Source organism: Anas acuta, chromosome 8 (assembly GCF_963932015.1).
Source record: "Anas acuta chromosome 8, bAnaAcu1.1, whole genome shotgun sequence".
Lineage (NCBI taxonomy): Eukaryota > Metazoa > Chordata > Aves > Anseriformes > Anatidae > Anas > Anas acuta.
Window position 1 is genome coordinate 27,040,082 of NC_088986.1, and position 18,962 is coordinate 27,059,043.

General features: G+C 39.7%; 1 protein-coding gene and 1 long non-coding RNA gene across 12 annotated transcripts in view; one reads left to right on the forward strand and one right to left on the reverse strand.

The window, feature by feature from the left end:
* Window positions 1–18,962, reverse strand: part of NTNG1 (netrin G1) — a 160,286-nt gene that overhangs the window by 95,296 nt on the left and 46,028 nt on the right. The gene's annotated exons all lie outside the window — the stretch shown is intronic.
* Window positions 782–15,317, forward strand: LOC137860505 (uncharacterized). 5 transcript variants are annotated; one of them, XR_011098956.1, is made up of 7 exons: window positions 5,213–5,299; window positions 5,424–5,527; window positions 5,862–5,944; window positions 9,122–9,264; window positions 10,506–10,568; window positions 10,910–11,047; window positions 12,471–15,317. It is a non-coding gene; the product is annotated as an uncharacterized lncRNA (long non-coding RNA). The 5 variants fall into 5 exon arrangements; XR_011098959.1 differs by having other exon boundaries at window positions 10,910–11,033; XR_011098957.1 differs by lacking the exons at window positions 5,213–5,299; window positions 5,424–5,527 and adding an exon at window positions 782–1,428.

An 18,962-nucleotide genomic window follows, 5' to 3' on the forward strand; every position in this document is an offset into this window, starting at 1 on the left:
TTTGTAATATCATGAGGTGCATACCACTGGGACCCCATTGTGCTAAGCTCTGGCTAAACAATATGGCAACAGTTCCAAGCAAATCTAAGTTCCTTCATATGCTACACGCATATTTGGGTTTGAGGAACTGAAATCACAGGGGACATAACATCCATTTCTGTCAGCATACTGGCACTTGTCCTGGCAAAGCCAGCCCATCTATTAGAGGCCTCCTCAGACGCAACAGCAGAGGAGATAGATCACCACGGTCCTGCTCAGCGGTTTTCTGTGCATTTTTGTTAGATCAGCTCATGCAGCCATGCTGCCACCCTGCAGGGTCCCCAGCGGGAAAGGGTGCCACTCACATTATATTGAGTGGTCTGATACAGAGCTCATCTTCCTCGTTCTTTTTGATTATCTTCAATTATCCATGAATTTAGAATGGGAGCCACTGAGGGAGGGAGTCAAAAAAGGAGATGTCTAAAATATGACAGTTGAAATGTGCCATCTCTGTGCCAGGGAAAGCTGGTGTGGTCTTATTGAGGGATGGTCTCAGTTACCATGGTGGATCAGAAAGGGAACAGGGGCATTGTGACAACTGAGACATTAAATCGTCTCTGTGATGGCAGAGGGAATTAGGGTGCAGGCAACATGAAGAAAATCTCAGTATTTTATTTTATTTTATTTTATTTTATTTTATTTTATTTTATTTTATTTTATTTTATTTTATTTTATTTTATTTTAGCTAGAAATAACTGCATTCAGATTTTTGGTTCACAAGGAACATCTGTGGATGGCAAAAAGACTGAGAAATGTGCTGTGAGGGCAGGGTGTACCCCATCAGGCCTTAACGACCTTGACCAGCCCCATGTGGACCCCTGGTCAGGCCCTACTTAAACTCAAGCCAGGGTCCTCCTCTGATTTTTTTTCCTGGGTGGGCTTGAGGTTTGTGTTATAGCCACATCTCCTACTGTTCCTGATGGGGCTCTATGGATGTTCCTACTCCAGCCCTTGCTGTGCCTGGGGCTGTCAGTGGGCCTGCTGGGACTCCTGGCCATGCAGGATGTGTGTCCCCCCACATCAGTAAGGACATAGCTGGTGAAGGTGGTCCTCTTCCCCAGTGCGGGGCCACTCTGCTTCTGAGCAGTTGTGTGGGGATATGCTCTGAGTGAGAAGATAGGAATAACGCAGATCCCCAGCTTGCCCTAGGCAACAATGGAGCAGGTTTAGACTAGTTGAGTATGAGATTGAAGTAATGAGAGTGTAGAAATATTGTCTTGGGAAAAAAATCAGGAAATGTTACAGCGTGAGCAAACTGGAGTGTTGCATTGTAGTCTGTGTGGGCTGTTGCACCCTGCTGGAGAGGGTGGACTACCAAACCCTCCTGGGCAGGGTGGGTGATTACTGTAAGCTGTGCTCAGCTGGTGCTTCTCTCTGTGCCAGACGTTTGTGAGTACCATGTGTTTTTTCTCTGGTAGATGGCATAAATAACTACTTTGTTTTTATTTCACTCAGACAAATGATGAAATGTGCCTTGCAAGTCATGGAGGCAGGTGGGATGTGATGGCTGTGACTTCTGGGGAAGGTTGCTCTGAGATTTCTCATGGGTTCCTGGGGAAGCTCCATCTTCCATGGTAGGGCTTCCTCTTTCTCCAGGAGGACAGCTCTCAAGTAACATCTGTGAAGGCTCATTGATGTTATAGGTCCCAGCAATTGAGTACATCCAGATACAGGCCAAGAATTTTAACTTGACCTCTGTGTAAATCAAATGAAATGAGCAGGAGGGAGAGCTGATGTGGTGTTTATTTGAAGCGCTACTGTGCAATGTTTGGTGCAGCATTCCCCTGAACTGCTTTCAGCAATTGCACCTTGGTCAGCTCTTTTTATAGACCATCCATCACAGCTCCTAAAAACAGTCATGTATATACTAACTACTGTATGAGGTTGAAAATAAGCAGTGCAGAAACACAATTAAAATCTTTAGTTACTGAGAAATAAGCATGATGTTTTGTAATGAGTTAAATGAAAACTACATGGGTCATAAAAGCAGAGAATTATCATGACTTCTGTGTCCCTTTTAAAGGGAGTTACACTGAAAACTGTTTTTCACCAAGGTCTCACTGGTTATCTATATTATGACAAGTTTTTGGTATGTAATAGGATAGGTTTGCATGCAGTTTAAAAATCATCTGTTGATAATACAGCTGGACAAAAACTTGTCATACCGAAATTGTCACACAAATAGTTTAAATGTTGCATATATTTGATTACTGAGAAAGATGTACAAAACCTGTACTTTTTTTCTTTGTGGTATTTTTTAACCTGGAAAGGCATCTAAAATACTATGTAACCCATTAATGTAGCTTCAAGAATTAGCTGACAGTCCACCAAAGCTGACTGTTAAAACTATTTAATAGCAAACAGCTGTTCTACAGTATACAACTATTTAGGTGGAACTGAAGGCTACCATATTTGATTAAAACTTCAAAAGTATTTTACATAAGCGGGATGCAATAATGTATAGTGCAAAATAGAAAATAATTCCAAAATTATAAAGGCTTTTTGTTTATTCCTACTATACCTGAATACTGAGTAACAAGAAAAGTACAGGCAGTTGCTATGAAGATGAAGAAAACAAATGTAAAATGACACCCACTCAAGCTGTATACTTCTGACTTCCGTGCAGGTTCTAACTAGGTAATGAAAGTTTGTAATGCTGGTGTCCTACTAGGTAGGTGTGAAAATAACTTAAAACTTAAAATGTATGACATGTGGGTCATACAATAGCTCAAGTTGCATGTTTGGCTTGATTGGCTGGATAACATGAAAGGTAATAATTTATAATTAATGCTTTATTTGGCAGTTTTCAGATTCAGTGAAGCTCAAATTGCAGTTAGAGCTCTACTGTGGTGTTTAAAATAGATGTTTTGCACATCAGAAGCTTTGAGGGCCACATTTGTAAGGCTGGGATAGGGCTGTACATATGCAGACATGCACAGGGAGGAATGAACCCGTGCCGCAGGTGCCTGCTTGCAGCCCTACCTTTCCCTTGCTGTAGAACAGACTGAGGGCTTCCAGATGCTACAGCGAGTTTCATGCTAAATGAGAACAGGGCTATTCTTTTAAGTAGCACAAGCTTAGCTAGCTATTCTAATTGCGGGGTTGGGGGCTATGGGAAGTCTTGAAGATTTCCTACTGTGACACTTTTCTGGTGCAGCACCTTGCAGTGGACCCACTGGAAAAACCTTTTGGAGCGGTACCTTTGTGGGCCCACCTCTGCCTCTAGCCAACATCAGTCTGCAATGTAACAGAGTGTGCTGCTTGCTCAGTCCCTCTTCCTGTGCTCCTGCTGGTGAGCTGAGGGGCTCCAAGCTGGCAGATCTCAGTTTGCCTCCAGAGACAAGTTTCTTACAAACTTGGAGACTCTTACTTTTATTTTTTTATTTTTTTATTTTTTATTTTTACCACCAATTGTGCCACCTCTATACCTAGCAATTATACTGCTGTGTGGTGAACAAGATGAGAGGGCTGAAGTGTCTGGAAACCAAGGCTTTATTTTCTCAGTCTGTTTTCCATTCAATCAAGTCTGATCTGATGTACTGCTTGCCTACTTGAGTGCCAGAAGGGATACAACAGCTGGGGACAGAAGTGAAGTGGTGTAGATTGAATGGCTTAAGGGCAATGTGAAAATGCACCCTAAATTGTGAATAAAGAGCTAAATTATGCCTATTCTGTCACATTTGTGCTTATCTGTAAAAAGATCATTTATATATACAAATAGCTACTTGGATGCGTGAGTGTTATTTATGATGTAAAAAACTATTCCTGGGGCATAAATGTGTATTGGACTTGGGCACAACCAGTTCTGTCCCAACAAAATTACTTTCATTATTTGTTGCCTCAAGGCATCATTAGGATTTTATTATTTCAAAGGACAGCAGGATTTAGGACAGCAAATTTGGGTTCTTTCCTGCACATGTAAACAGTAGCAGCAAATGGTACTGAGGGCTGCACTGAGGATGTTTCTTTTGCAAAGTCTTTGATATAAATTCCAGTGTAAAGGATTTTTTTCTATATATAGTACTTTACCTTCTCTGTATGCATGCAGGTGTGTGAACATGCTTCCGATTCTTTGTTTTACCTGAAAATTTTATTCTTTCCTGTAAGTGGAAGAATTCCAGAACTGTGGGATATGCTATACCTTGAAAGTACAGCTGGTTTTGGTGGAAGGCACATTGCATTATCTCATTGTGACTGCAGGTGTTACGTTTTACTCTGAATACTGGCAAACTGTCATGATGAAGAGTGATGTTACAAAATATGTTGTATGAAGCTATACTGATTGACACAGACTTCATACAAAGCCATTTTTATGCACTGAAACACAAGTCCCTGTACTAAAAAAAAAAGGGGGGGGGGGAGGAGGAGGAAATGAAATCCAAATGTAACTGGCTTTGTAAAGACACATTTCTTATTGAAGTATTCACCCTTGGGGAACAGATTTTACTTCCAACTTAAATGCTATCTTCTTGCCTAAATGTACAACTAGAACAAATAGTCATGTGTCTAGTCTTCATAATCTGTGGGATATTGACTATATAATATGGTGAGACAATGAGCAGAGGAGTAGCAAATCCTCCATGGTATTCCTTAATTGTTGTCTGTCACAAACCACTGTTTGCTTTAATAATTTTCATGGGATCATTTTCACTTACTCTGTGGGACACTCGACTGCTGTAGACCATTCCTGAGTAGTAGCAATAGTTAAATAACTTGTTTGTCAGATGTGATGCAAAACATAGGTGGGTGGTGGTGTGGGTATGTCGTTTGGCTTTCTTTCAAAAAGACAGTTATCCTCTGAGATGGTCTAATCAAACGCCTGCAAAGATTACTCTGAATAATATGTGCATTCATGAGAGCGCTACCAAAATAAATTGGTATTTTATTAATCTTCATGATGAGACAAGAGTTGAGTGCAATTCAATAGTAAATTCTCCAAATTATCATAATCTTTTACTTGGCTATCACTGGAAGTAGGTGGCTTTGCTAAGCTGAGGCAAGTTATCTTTCTCCATAAACCATTGCCCCTATTTTATATATTCACAGTGATTTCAGTGGGTTCTTCATGCAACAGTATGTAGTAATGTAGTGTATTTGCTATAAATAAGGATAGCAAAACTGTCACCTAAAGTTACAAGAGTTTTAAAACCCATGTTTAAATAATATGATAATTAGTTTTTGCATATTTTTAGCTGTAGATCTCAATGATTTGTAGTTCAGCTGCCTCCGAAGTTACAGCTGGGGAAGGTCAGTCACAGAGGTGAGTAATGAGCACTCACCTGAGTGGTGGCTAGGCCAGGAACAAACCATTTTCTTTTGCCCCATGGATCTCTTTTGCAAAGAGAATTCTTGTCTTTGTACTAATTTTCTGTCTAATGCCATAGAGAAAAGAAAATGCAAAGCCAGACGGACAACAAATAAAGGGAACTAAAGAGAAGAAATTCTTGTTGGGAATGTCTCAGCTGCACTTCTGGAACTGTCTGCATCTGTAGGCACTGCTCGTTCTGTTCCTGAGTATTATTGATTCTATGCCAGTGGATTTAATGCAAAATTATATTTCTATATTAACTGTAATTTTATTTCTGATTCTTAATGTCAGTATTATTCTTCAGAATTTCTGACCTGCTTCTGTATTACTGCTGTGTCTACTGCCATTTTAATAAGCTTTAGAGCCAGTAGATTAACGCTGAATGTCAAACACCACAATTAGAATTGCTGATGTTATGCAGAAACATTGGTTTTAATATATTAAAAAACCCACCCTCTTTCTATTGCAATAGAATCTGCACTCATTTTTGTTATATTTGATCATTTTTTCACAGAATTCTCAGACTCAGAGGACCCTTGTGTGTATGTGAACCATGAAAGCGATGAAGGAAAAGTAACATAAACAAAAATGACAATTGTAAGTGAAATTCAATTTCATCTCATTTCTCTTAAAAGGTGGGCTATGTTGTTTTGCCTTCCTTTGTTTGTCAAGATGGTAAAATAAATGTTTCTAATGAATCACAGTGTATTCCCACATAATGTGGAATTCTTAGAGAAACAAATTTAGATGTTGAATTTCATTATACAGTGAAAAGATGTTGTATTAGTACACACAATGAATTGTGCATTCGGATTATAGCCCGTAGTACTTTGGAAGAGAATGAAGGCACTCATCAAGTCCACATTAGAATACTGCACTGATATAAGTAATCCAATCACATGTACAGTATCTTTTGAGGAAAGGTAGCAAACTTTGTGATGAGCTGGTAACTTACTCGGTTATGTGTTGGGGATTTTCGTGTAATTTCCCTTATTACATATATCCGTAATAAGAAATAATAGCATATCACTGAAAAATATACAATTTCCAAAGGTGATGTGTACTCAGACTGTTACCAGAAGTGTAAATTTGCAGATGTTATGTGGTTGCACTGACTCTTACCAGCCTGCCATTTTTCAAAACATTTAATTATGCAAATTCCAACTGGTTGGATCTCAGGGTAAGAGAAACAAAAGCAGCTGCTCCTGCCCCATGCAGAGGTAGGGGTGTAGAACCTGTTATCTCTGCTGTTGCCCCTCAGGCTCAGCTGCCTCAAGTAGAAAACTCAGAGCAGTGCAAAGCGGAGATAAAGCCAGGCTGCCGGAAATATTTCGTGGCTTCAGTTACTGTCCCAAAGGACAGAGACGTCCCAAGCTGGAACAAAAATCTTCTACCTGAAATACAAGCGCATCTATCTCTAAGGCATGAAATGCCTAGGAAAATGTATGTAAAACTTTCAGTTGTATGTTTTCATCATTGTGTTGCATACAACTTCCTTGAATTGGGTATCTTGCTTATTGAGCTGGCTCTGAAGTAATTTGTATCTGGAAGTGAAGAGCTTTTTTTCTCCCTAGAGCTTTGGTAAGGCTGCTGCAATATGAGGCTGCGTTTTCAACCTCTGCAGCCTCCGCTGTAACAAGGAGGAGCCACGTGTGGCACCTGTGTTAATTTTCCAGCTCAGGTATCCCTGCTAGCCTGGGCTGAGTACAGCCCGCAGTGCTGCTTGGTACCACAGTACTCTTGCCCTGAATGGATGTGGTGCTGCCACCTCTATACCTGTGGTGTTGTCCTCTGCCAAGACAAAGCCTGGCTGCATATGGCAGAATGAGTAGTGTGACTCCAGACAAATGTAGTACAAATACACCCTAAAAAAACTGACCTGTGGTAGGTGTGGGAAGTTCTACACGAGAAGAGACTAAATGTGTTTTTTCTGTAATGGAAAAACAGGCTTTCTACAATTGCCTGCTAGGATGCCTGAAGGTACAGTTTAAGGGCAGGGATTCCTTTTATCTTAATACATTTCAATCCATTATGGAGTAAGTTGATAAAAAGAAGCTCTGAGTGTGCTCCTCTCAGTGAACCACCATGGGAAGTAATAAATTACAGCATATTATGTTCCCTATCAGTTCCACCCATCACAGGCTTGTCTTGCAGAAGACGCGATAAAGAGAACACCTCAGATAAAGTAATGCAATTAACTGCTGCCATTTGAAATCTGAAAAATTATATTTCTTCATTCCCAGCCCATCTGGCTCTTTTACTGTTTTTGAGTAAAAATGCTGCTTAATGACTTGCTGGTTGGCTGTAGCACTGCTTTCCAGCAGGTGAGGTGATTTGCAGCCTAGTGTTGTAAAGGAAAGGTCAAAAGCTTGCAGCAGCTGCCAGCACCCTGGCTGTGCAGCCCTAGATCAGGGTTGCCCAGTATGGGAGTGCCCCAGGGCAGCCCAGCTCCATCTCCTGCAGCCCCCTGGTGAGGGCACGGTGCCTATGTCAGCTCCACGGGGCTCAGATGCCTCTCTGAGGTGAGATGCTCTTGTGGCTGGGTGCCGCAGCACCCGGAGCCAGAAAGGCATGGAGTTGCCTGACCACGATGATGGATATGCCTCTGTGTATTCCTACAGTTACTCTGCAATTTAAGCAATATAGTGCCTTACAGCATTTATCTTTAAAGGGAGTTTTAGCTCCCAGTTTGTACTAGAGGAGCTCTGTGAAGTACACTTATTAGAATGAAAAATAGCTGTCTATAAAATGAATCACTATAAGGGTGCAAAAATAAAAGCCCTCAGAGAAGGGGAGGTATTCCTTCCTCAGACACAGGGCTGTACTATGTCATGAAGAAATCAATACGTCTCTTTAAAGATATGCAGCATTTAAGTCTTGTTGATTATGCTTTATATAAAAAACACCTTGTGCAGACCATGCGAGTACATTCAGGCCCAAATAGAAGTATGTTAAGGGTAGGCAGTGGCACAGTTCTGCTTGTAATGATGGCCTTTAAGACGGCATATAAGATCACCCTGTTCAGCATGGCCATCTGTGATATGTTAATGCAAAAAAAAAAAGGCAACTTCAAAAGATTTATGCCCTTAGATTTCTTTACTTTCATTTCTCCTAATTTTTGATTGGGTGTCTACTGGAAGTACTGCAGTGAAATCAATGGAAGATCTCTAAATTTTAGCTGATAACTCAAGTCAGCATAGGGCTCTAAATTTTAAATGGATTTGAGATTACTGCTATGAATTTTGTTACACAGCATTTGCATATGTTAGTTCAATAAATGATACTTTACGTTGGCACTTGTGAATTCACAAGTTGGCCAACAATTAAAACGTACATAAGAAAACAAGCCCGTTAAATTGCTTGATTGTACTAACTTTAGTATGTCACTATGAGCTATTTTAAATGACTTATTGCTGCAATTTATTTGATGAGCAAGCTGAGAGTTACTTGTCTTTGTCATAGAAGCTATTTAAAAAATCTGTTTATCTCCTGCCTCCTTGCAAACATTTGTGACTATCACCATCTATATCTCTATACTTATCTGTATGTATTTTGGAACTCAGTACTGACTAGCTTTAGATTATAAAATCAATTTCTCCATCTGACTTTATGCCTAGTAAAGCTTTCTACAGTGCCAATATTTCTTAGGCTGCTTTTCTTGACTTAATTTTGTAAACATTATTTTGCAGATTTAGAAGTTGGAAACTTAGAAGAACAACGATAAATATTCAGGTTTGCAAGCAGCTTTAGCTCTGACTTAACATTTCTGTGCAGGGTCCTGTCCTGTGTCTGTCCTCCCTGCTCCCCAGACTGGAGAAACTGCCTCTCTCTATATCTGGATGACAGGAAACCTGGCTTAATCCAAAGTTTTGGCTGCAATGCTCAAAAACAGAAAAAATCAGAGTACTTTGGTGTATGTGAGTATGTAAGAAGAAAACTATTTCAAACTGAGTATGTTGAATATATGAAGAGATATTTAAATATTTATTATGTTATAAAATAATCTGATGCTACAGGAAGTTTTTCATTAGAACTTTATGATTTTATTCAAATTCTGAAGTTCCTTTCAATGAGGCAAATCCTATCCAGAGATTAAATTAAATTAATTCCTAGTCAAGAATTCATTGAAATCAACAGATGTTCTCACTGAATAAAACCTGAGTGGCAATTGAATAAAAGCTCCAGGAGGTATCCTAGTATTTATGAGGTCCCAGATCATCCAGTCACTCCCCAGCAGCTCTTAGCTCCACATACATCACGATTCTCTGAAGCTGGCCTGGTTTGCCACAGCTGATCTCCCCCTGGTGCCAGCGCAGGGGACGCAGTTTGAGTGAGGTGTTCCCACAGCCCGGAGAACAGCACTGGCTGCTCTCAGCTTGGGCTGTCCTAATTGTCCACTCATTCCCAAACAGAAGAGATAAACACGATCCATATAGCTTTCAAGAAATCTCTGTTAATGTTAACAGACTAGGCTTTAGTTTATTATGGATATACAGAAAGCCATAGAAAAAGAAACATGGTTTGAATGAGCAGGCCAACTGCATGTGCTTTGCCTGCAATGCTTTCAACATGGGCTAGACAGAAAAGCAGATAAAAAGGCAGTAAAACAAATGTGTGACATGAGTAAATGTGAATAACAATTGTGTTTCTGAGTGTAAACCATGTTTCATAGCAGTGCAGCCTTCACAGGTATCACCTTTTGTTAATTAAAAAATGCTTTATAATAGAATAGCTGTCATAAATGATATAATTGCTATCACTTGGATATCTTAATTAAATTACACTGCGGGCTAGAAGTCCTTCAGGGCACCTTTAAGATGCTTGATATTGGTCAGTCACATTGTGAATGGGTTATTATTTTTTCAATGCCACCTGCAAATTCATGGCTTTGTTAGCAGAGTCTACAATAGCTGGGTAAAGTCAGGCTTGGGCTGATATGAGATAAATGGACTAAAAGGACAGATGCTGAGGGTCCTACTAGCTTTTTCTACAATAATGGTGCTCATCGTTCTGCAGAAGAGTTTAGGATAAAATCTAATAGTGGTGCTCAGGTTCTGATTTTGCACCTGATAGAGCGCACGCATTTGTCGTTATCAAGTGAATTATGTCAAAGCTTCTCAGCTCAGTATTCCCGATCCTGCTGTTCACTTCTTTGTAGTTCAGAAGACTGCCAGGCCAAGTCCAGCCTTCTGATTCCAGAAACACAATTACATTGAATACCGTAAGTCTCTGTAAAATGTTTATGGTTCGGTTACAATAACGAAATTAATATAATGGCCTAAGCTAAGCAGGGAGAAAATCTTTCTGCTGGGCTGTTGGACATGTTAACTATTAATGTTTGTTTACACACTGCTACTGCAGTAACAAGTCACAGAGCAGTCCTAGACCAACAGCCTGCTGAGAGGCTCTGCTCAAGCACACGAAGATGATCTCTGCCATGAGGCATTGCCAATCTTGATAGCGTTTTGATAGATCTGATTGTCACTTTTATTATTTTGCTGAGAGACAGTTGCTCTTTTGTCACTGTCATGATGACACGCTGTCATGCACTGGTCTGTGAAGCTCAGGTGCTCGCATGCTGCTGTGCTGTGGAGAAGATTTCTGCTCAGGCAGCAGAGCAGCCGCGTCCTGTGCTCAGGAGTACCTCAGGGGTAGGAATGCTCCAGGGAGAAGCCCAAGGAATAAGGTCAGGCCTTATAGGTATCTGGTACTTTTACTCTTCCACGTGGGATGGATGGGTCCTTCATGTGCTTTTCTTAATTCCCACAAAAGACTGGAAATATTTTCATAAGTTTTAAGTGAAGCAGATTTGCTCCAAGACACTGAGGTATGCAAACAGCAGCAAGAGTCTATGATGTTGAAAATAATAATGAGGGGATACACTGTGTTAAATCAGGACACAGAGAATAGAATCAATCCCTTGATGAATGATCGTGAAGGTAAAAAGAATGAGATCACAGTGATAAGAGATGTACTCCCCCAGTCATCTCACATGAAGATTTCTCTCCCTCTGTTTTATTGTTTGGAGTTATTGTATTACTGGACTACATGTAGAATTAATTTTTCCCCATTATATCAGCATTTAAAAAACACCAGTTATGAAGTATGACATTTTAAAATAATTCACCAAATGAATCTAATTAAATTAGGAATAGACCAAATGTTCTGCAAGTGGAAGTTGTGCTTTGAGAGCAGGCTGCAGTATGCTGCCTGCATGGTGTTAGCAGAACAGGCAGCAGTGATGCATGCGCGTGTGACACTTCGGGAACAGAACTTTTCTGAACCAGTGAGACACCAAGAATAACAATTAAGTGTACGAGTGATCTTGTAAGAAAATGCATCATTAATCTATAAAAGCAGCACCACAGACTCCAGTCTCTTTGGTGGTTTTGTGCTTTATCTTTATGATATTTTAAAAGGCAATTGTAGTATATGTCAAATTTTGAGAAAGTGCATGAAGGATTTATTTTGGCTTTTGAGATGTTAGACAAATAAGAAGGGCTAGGAAAGGCTTACTTAGTTTTTTGCAATGATCCAAGACAAACCAAGTACTCATAAGGACAACGCAACTTCCTTATGTCAGTACAGTTTCTTTATCAATTTTAGAAGAAATCCATGTTTTTCTACTGTCGCATGACATAATGCAAAAGAAGTTACATGCAAAGCAGATTCTGTGCGATGTCCCTATACTATTCCGGAGCTTAAGGAGAGATCATCTTTAGATGCCTGGATCATATCAATAGTGGCTGAATAAAATCTCCATAGAAATATATATTTACTCTTTAGTGCTGTGAAAACCTAGATAAAACCTAGACTATGTTGCTTACTTTATCATCTCTAATGAAATGCTGTGGGAAAGTCTAGGTTAGGATAAAGCGGGAATAACTTGTGACTTCATTAAAGCTGCAGTAGACCAAAAAGTTAAGAAATTATATCCTCAAATGTTTGTTTTCTGGAGTATCTTTAAAATATTTTTTCTTTGGGGGGGAAAAAAAAACAAAACTGTTTAGACTGCAAAAGCTGAAGATTTTGACACTGAAGTGCATGCAAACTAAATTAAGTTTTGGTTCTCTGACCAATCACAATTGATACTGATACCGTTATTGGGATTTTTTACTTGCAGAAGTACCACAGCATGGTTAACTGCCTCAGAAGTGTAAAGTTTCACGGACAGAGGAGCAACACTTCACAGGAAGTATTGACACATTGACACATGCTGTTCCAACTCTTCTGGCCGAAGAATAAAATGTGAATGCTTTATTCACAGCTGAGAGCACTTACTACCCAAAGCAGACTCCCTGAAGGCACTGCGACTATTTCTGAGAGCTAATTGTGTGAATAACGTGATACTGTATAAATGTGATCAGTGACGGGAGTGTTGCAGGAGTGCTTGCTTACAGCAGTTCTGCTATAAGACAGTGCTACCCTTACTCATGAATTTTTACAGGTAGACTGTGAGCTGTGTCCTTGGTCAAGAAAGCAGCCTGAAAGGGAAGTCACTGGGGAAAAGAGCAAAATCAAATTCTGAAACAAGTTATCACTAACTGTCGGCCACACTAGGTAAAACTAAAATAGAGAGGTGATAATGGTATGAAACGGGAAAGGAGGAGTGTGAAGAACTGAGGTCATCAGGAAAAAAAGGGCGAAAAATAATTGAAGCTTAAACCCTGCTTTTTGTTACTGCTTTTTTCCTCCTTAATCCTCATTTATTTCAGGTCATTCCTCAGGAAACCACAGCTGGGTCTTTTTTCTAAATGGTAAGGCAATACTGGGAGTCCTGTTGTTTTATTTGAAAAATTGATGATGGAGAAGAGAATCTGTTAACACAGTCCTGCTTATCCAGTATGAATATGCAGAAGGTCCCACTTGACAGGCATTATGAATCAGAGGCAGTTCATTTATTGGGCCCAAGCATCTCTCCAGACAAGGTTAAGAAATACCTTCACCTTTCTGCTTTTCAGCCCTCTTCCTGATTTTCAGATACTTAGCTACAGTTCCTTTCTTTTTCCTAGAACATTATTCTAGCAAAAAGTATATGTGTCAAGTCTTCTGTCCTCCTAACTCCTCTGATCAGTCACACCTACAGTCAGTGTTTTAGTCACGGTCCAAATTTCTTTATTCCAGAAGCTAATGCCCTCAGAGAAAGGCAACCATTATAATCAGCAGCCTGCCCAGCATTTCACCCCTCCTTGGTTCACAGCACAATGGATATGTTCACAAGGAAAAATCAGGGAATAGCTAGTACACAAAAATGCCTATCTGTGCCAGTGTGATTTATCCCGTGTTGATAGCATTAGCACTGAAAGTGTAGGGTAATAGGATCACACATTACTTGGAGTTCCCAGAGGTCTTGGTCCTTGTTAGTTTTTTTTTCTACATGTGCTAGCACAATCCAAATAGCATAACTAGATTCATGCACATAAAATCACACCTTCATTTTGCTGTGTATGAGGCAAGGAATTGACTGTCCGGTCTGAAGATAGCAGCCTACCTACAATGAGGGCTTCTGCGTACAAGAAGAAAAGCATGAGAAAATAGAAGGTCAGTGTCTTAAGATGGGTAAAGAAAATGGGATGGAAAAATGCTAGATTACAAAAAATGAATTACTATTAAGTCATTTTCCCTACTGTATAATTTCCTCTCATTCCTCCATCTTCTTAGCCATTATGCTAAATGACAAAACAAGCAGTAAAGACCAGAACAAGAACTTCTCATGAAGAACAGCCAAAAGTAAAACTTTTTTCCTCCCCTCTCTTCTTCCCCAAAGTCTAAAGATGCTCTTGCAAAGAGTGTGTGCTTGTGAACCAGAAACAGGCTCTTAATGGAAGGAACTTGGCTGTAATTTATTTTTGTCTTGTGATATTAAGTAATTTTACTTGATGTACCATTTTTAAAAATAAAAGTATGGGTATATGGCGAAGTAGAAGTATGAGATACAGTGAATACAGAGACACTTGAATTTATTCTTGAATTCCTTTAAAGCTCATGTACTCATGAATGCCTGTGAAATCTTCCAGATACTAAATGGAACTTTGTGCTTTTTTCTTTTTCCCCGCGGGAAGCCTAATATTCCCACTTCTGCCCCAAAGCAGGAAATTTCTAGGAAAAATCTCACACAGGGTTTGCCTGCAAAGCCATTGTCAAATGATGAGATTTGAGATTCAAGAAATGGAAACTTTTTTTTTGCACATTGTGCAAAGGGTATAGCAGTGGTTCTGGTGGATTCTTTTGTAAATTATTTGACTCTTCTACACAAATGTGCCAACTGATGTTGTTCTGCGTGCTTTTAAATTTCTCTCTTCAATGTAATTACTAGAGGTACATCAGTGCCTAAGGCTATGTTATTATCTCTAGATTCAGACACTGTAAAATACACATCTGTTTGTGTCTTCCATTTTCTAGCTCGATATTCACACGGAAATATGTTGTGGTGTCTCAGCGTGACAGGTGTACGTATACTCACTTCTCAGTGGCCCTGCCTGGCCTCAGTATGTTTGCAAATTTTGAAGCCTAAAAGATGTTTTCCCCACAGAAACCACGCAGTAGATGTAACAAGTAATCAATCTTCTGAACAGCAATCAGGAAGCCTCTTAACAAACATCCTACACAAACACAATAATTAATCTAAGCTATGACCTGAATAGCAATTAATATAATCAGCATTAAAAGGTGTGCCTACTGTACTCATTTTGGGCTGTCATAGGATGTTATATGCAATATAAAAAAAATTGGTTTGTTTTGAAGAATACTGATTTCAGGAGTGAAAGATGCAGATCGGGTTGTTTGTTCCAGTGTGCTCAGATTAAAGCAAAACACAATGTCAAAGTAGATAAAAAGGATATATACACACAAACTATGGAAAAAAACCACCACCACCACCAAAAAAACAACCACCAAGCCAAACAAAAACCCAGACTTCTAACCACAAACTCTCAGATGAGCAATTGTGGTCTGTGAGCATTAAGTGGTGGAGGAAGTGATGTGCTTGGGCACAGGTTCAGCGTAGGCAATGTAAGCTTATCTCTCGTTTATTCATCGGGAGGCAAGTTGTTCTGAAAGCCCTAGGATGGTGCTCAGCCTGGTGTTGTTTTACTGATTTATTCCGGTTGAAGGTAGGCAACATAATTTTTTGAGAAATGACAGTACATTTCTTTTTCTGAACTAATAATACTTTAAAAAAACACCCAAATGAGTGAATTTTGAATGTCTCGTTTACTTCATGTTCATGTTGGGCAATGGAGGCAGGCAGGCAGGTTTCATTACCAGCAGCAGGCTGGAGGCAGCACTGCAAACGTTTATATGGTGGTACTGCTGAGAGGTTTTTAAATAAGAACAGACGTCTTTTCCTTAAGGATTACAATAATGCCTGTATCCTACAGGCACACTTCTAATGATCTTTTCTTTTACACAGCTCTTTAGAAATCCTAACCACCAAAATTAATGTCTGAAATGCCTAAAAAATGTGGCCAAAAATAAGCTCCTTTAAGCTCCTTCTTTGAAATACATAGGCAATTCTTCCTGACTTTCAGTATTGGGTATAATTACGGATGGAATTTACTTCATTTAGCTTATTTATTTAACTTGGTTGCCATTTCAGAATGGAGGAGATAAAAAAAAAAAAAAAAAAGGAATTTTCTGTCTGTTCCCTAGTGGTGGTTCAAACTAGTTGAGGTTGGACAGACATTCCCCAGGGAACGTCAGGAAGCTCTCATCATTTTTCTTCCGTATTACACTGAAATTGGTTTCTTGTGAGTCATTATATCCATTACTTAAATTTAACTACGCATTATACCAGGTATATGACAATGTGGGCTTGGCCAAAGATGAAGAAGCCTGACAGGTAAGCATTGAACAATTACACATCAAGAGAAAAATCGATCATTGATAATAACCTCCCTTACTGACAGAGTATGAGGAGTAATGGAAAAGAGAAGGGAAAAAAATTAGAGAATGAATGGAGCTGGGGGAGGCAGCAGAGGAATCCAAGAACAGGAATGTGCTGATATGGTTTGAGAAATACCCTAGCACAAGTAATAAAACATGCATTTTATTGAAGATTTTTCCTCTTTGATAATTATTTTTTGCTCTTCTCTACGGTGTCTCCACAGACACTTTTTGTTTTCACTTCTCCCAGCCTTCAAAACACTTCTTTGTTTTTCTTCTCCATGCAGCAAGAAAGCAAAAAATCCTGTTCCTAATTCTGCAGCCATCTCAAGAGCACCTGTTGCCATTTCCACTGTGGCCTAAATTTTTCCTTCCCTTTGCCAAAGAAAGAATCAGCAACTCCCAAATTCAATTTTAGTTTTGAATGCAATTTCTAGAAAGCAAGCCTCCTCGTCACCCCTCTCCTCATGTTCTCACAACACCTAGTCATTTCCTCCGTATTTCTTTATCGACCTCTTATCTGCCAGTACCAGCAAGAGCTCTTTTTGCCTGCAGTCTCCCAGGGGCAGGGTTCGCATCCGGGTCCTGCTGCCACTTGGAGCCCCTGCATCCACGCTGTCCTCAGACAGCCCCAGGGCTCCTCTCCTCCTTGCTCAGAGGCAGAATGCAGCAGATGGGCTCTCAGATGGTGATGGGGACAGCGAGGCACAGGATGTGCAGAAGCATCCCTTGTAGACAGTGAACAGGAACAAACTGTGAAGGGAGGGTCAGGCAGCTTCCAGTCGTGCTTTGTGGAGGACAGAAATTGCAGCTAGTGAAGGAATTTGAGAATTCAAAGTCCAATCTCTGGGCTGGATGTTAAACAGAAGTTGAAAATTTTACTTGAAAGCACATTTCTGTATCTAGCATTTGAATTGTCAAAAATGTTGACAAAAAACTTTCAAAACTTTATTTTTCAAAATCTTTCTGAAAATACACAGAAGGTACTAGAAAACTTTTTTCTAAGATTTTTGTAGTTGTAGAAAAATCAACCTGACTTTTTATTTCAATAGATAACTTCTATTTTAAAAAAAAACCCTACAAAATATCACCAACCAGTTCAGTTGCAATGGTTTAAGTGAAGAGATTAAATATCTTCAAGGTATCCCTGCTGAAATGTAAAACGCAAGCACAGGCAAGTGAGCCAAGCCATATGAAAGCCTGCCATCTGGGCTGGGACAGGAGAGGAGGAAGGTCAGGAACCCTGGAAAGAAAGAGGATCAATAGAAAAGTCTTGAGAGGAATGAATTCAAGTCCTGTGGAGAAATAGAAAACTACCTTAGGTGAACTGTCAGAAGCAGCTGCCTATTCTAAAAATAATAGTGCTTGCTCTTTTGCTCAAGTTTCTTTTTCCTTTTTCTTTTCTTTTTTTTTTTCTTTTTTTTTTTTTTTCATTTCCTTTCCCTCTCAGCTTTCCCTTGATTGATAAAAGAAAAAATTGGTGTATTTTTTTAACACCTCTTCTTGCTATTTCAAAACTGCTGAAATCTTGCAATAGCAAAGGCTAGAAAAAAATAAAAGATTAAAAACATTGAAGTATATGCAGGAGTCAGGAAACTGACCCAAAACTTCAGGTAACGAGTTCATGCAGATGTCAACTTAAAGTTCAAATGGATCAGCATATCAAGTGAATTTTCTGCAGGGGATTTGGAAAGGTAAGAAAGAAGGCAATATAACTGCAAGAAAGCTTTCAAGCTTCCTTTGGGCATTCAGTCCACTCTGCAGCTCAGCTTTGCTGGAAGAGATATTCAAATAGCTTAGATTTTCTCTTTTTGCAGCTTTCCTAATTAGAAATAGTTTATTAATTAAGGAAAATTAGTGGAAAATCACACTAACTAGACTAATAGTCTTCCCTCTGAAGAATGGATCGCTTTCTCCAGACTTGTTATCAAATGAGAGCTCCCATGCAGATGATGGGCGAGGTCGAGGCACAGAGGGAAGGAGAAGAAGCACAAAGCTCACCCCCTTCTCATCCACTCCTTCCTGCTCTCCCAGCACTTTCTGAAGCTGAAATTGTGTCCCAACGTCTATGTAATAGCGTGGTGGGGCCTGGATCACTAGGACCGTTAGGGGTTTCTGGAAAATACTAATGCTGTTAGAAAAATTGTCAACACACTTGTACTAATTCTGCTAAAGCCACTGATGCTAGTTTGGATTTAACTCATGCAAATTGGAGCAGAACGTGGACCTGAACAGCTAGAGAAGAGTAATTTTGGTACAAAAAGGAAGCATTGTGTAAAACTAAGATCTATAAAGTCTCTTCATTGAAATCTTTAGCTCTAAGGAATTTTTCTTTGTATGTTGAATCTAGTTACAACTACAATAGAAAATGAAATGTGATGCGTGCTAAAAACCTTAGCTATCAATTAGTAATACGCAAGAATGAAAGACGAATATCTAATATATAACTGATATGGTCTCCAGTGAGAAAGCCTGGGTATTTTAAGTGCGTGCCTGTGTTTCTGGGAAGCTGTGGAAGGCTGCTTGATGCCCACAGCAGTTGGCACTGAACAGTTGGCAGCTTCTTCATCTCTCTCTCAGGAGAGTGCCCGTTTTACACCAGGGTTTGGTTTTATCTCTAAATCTAGCGCAGAACCTGCCATGAAGAATGACACTGATGGTCAGGGAAGAGACACTCAGCAAAGGCACTGATGTCAAACGCAATGAGAAGGAAATGTTGCCTGTGCAATTT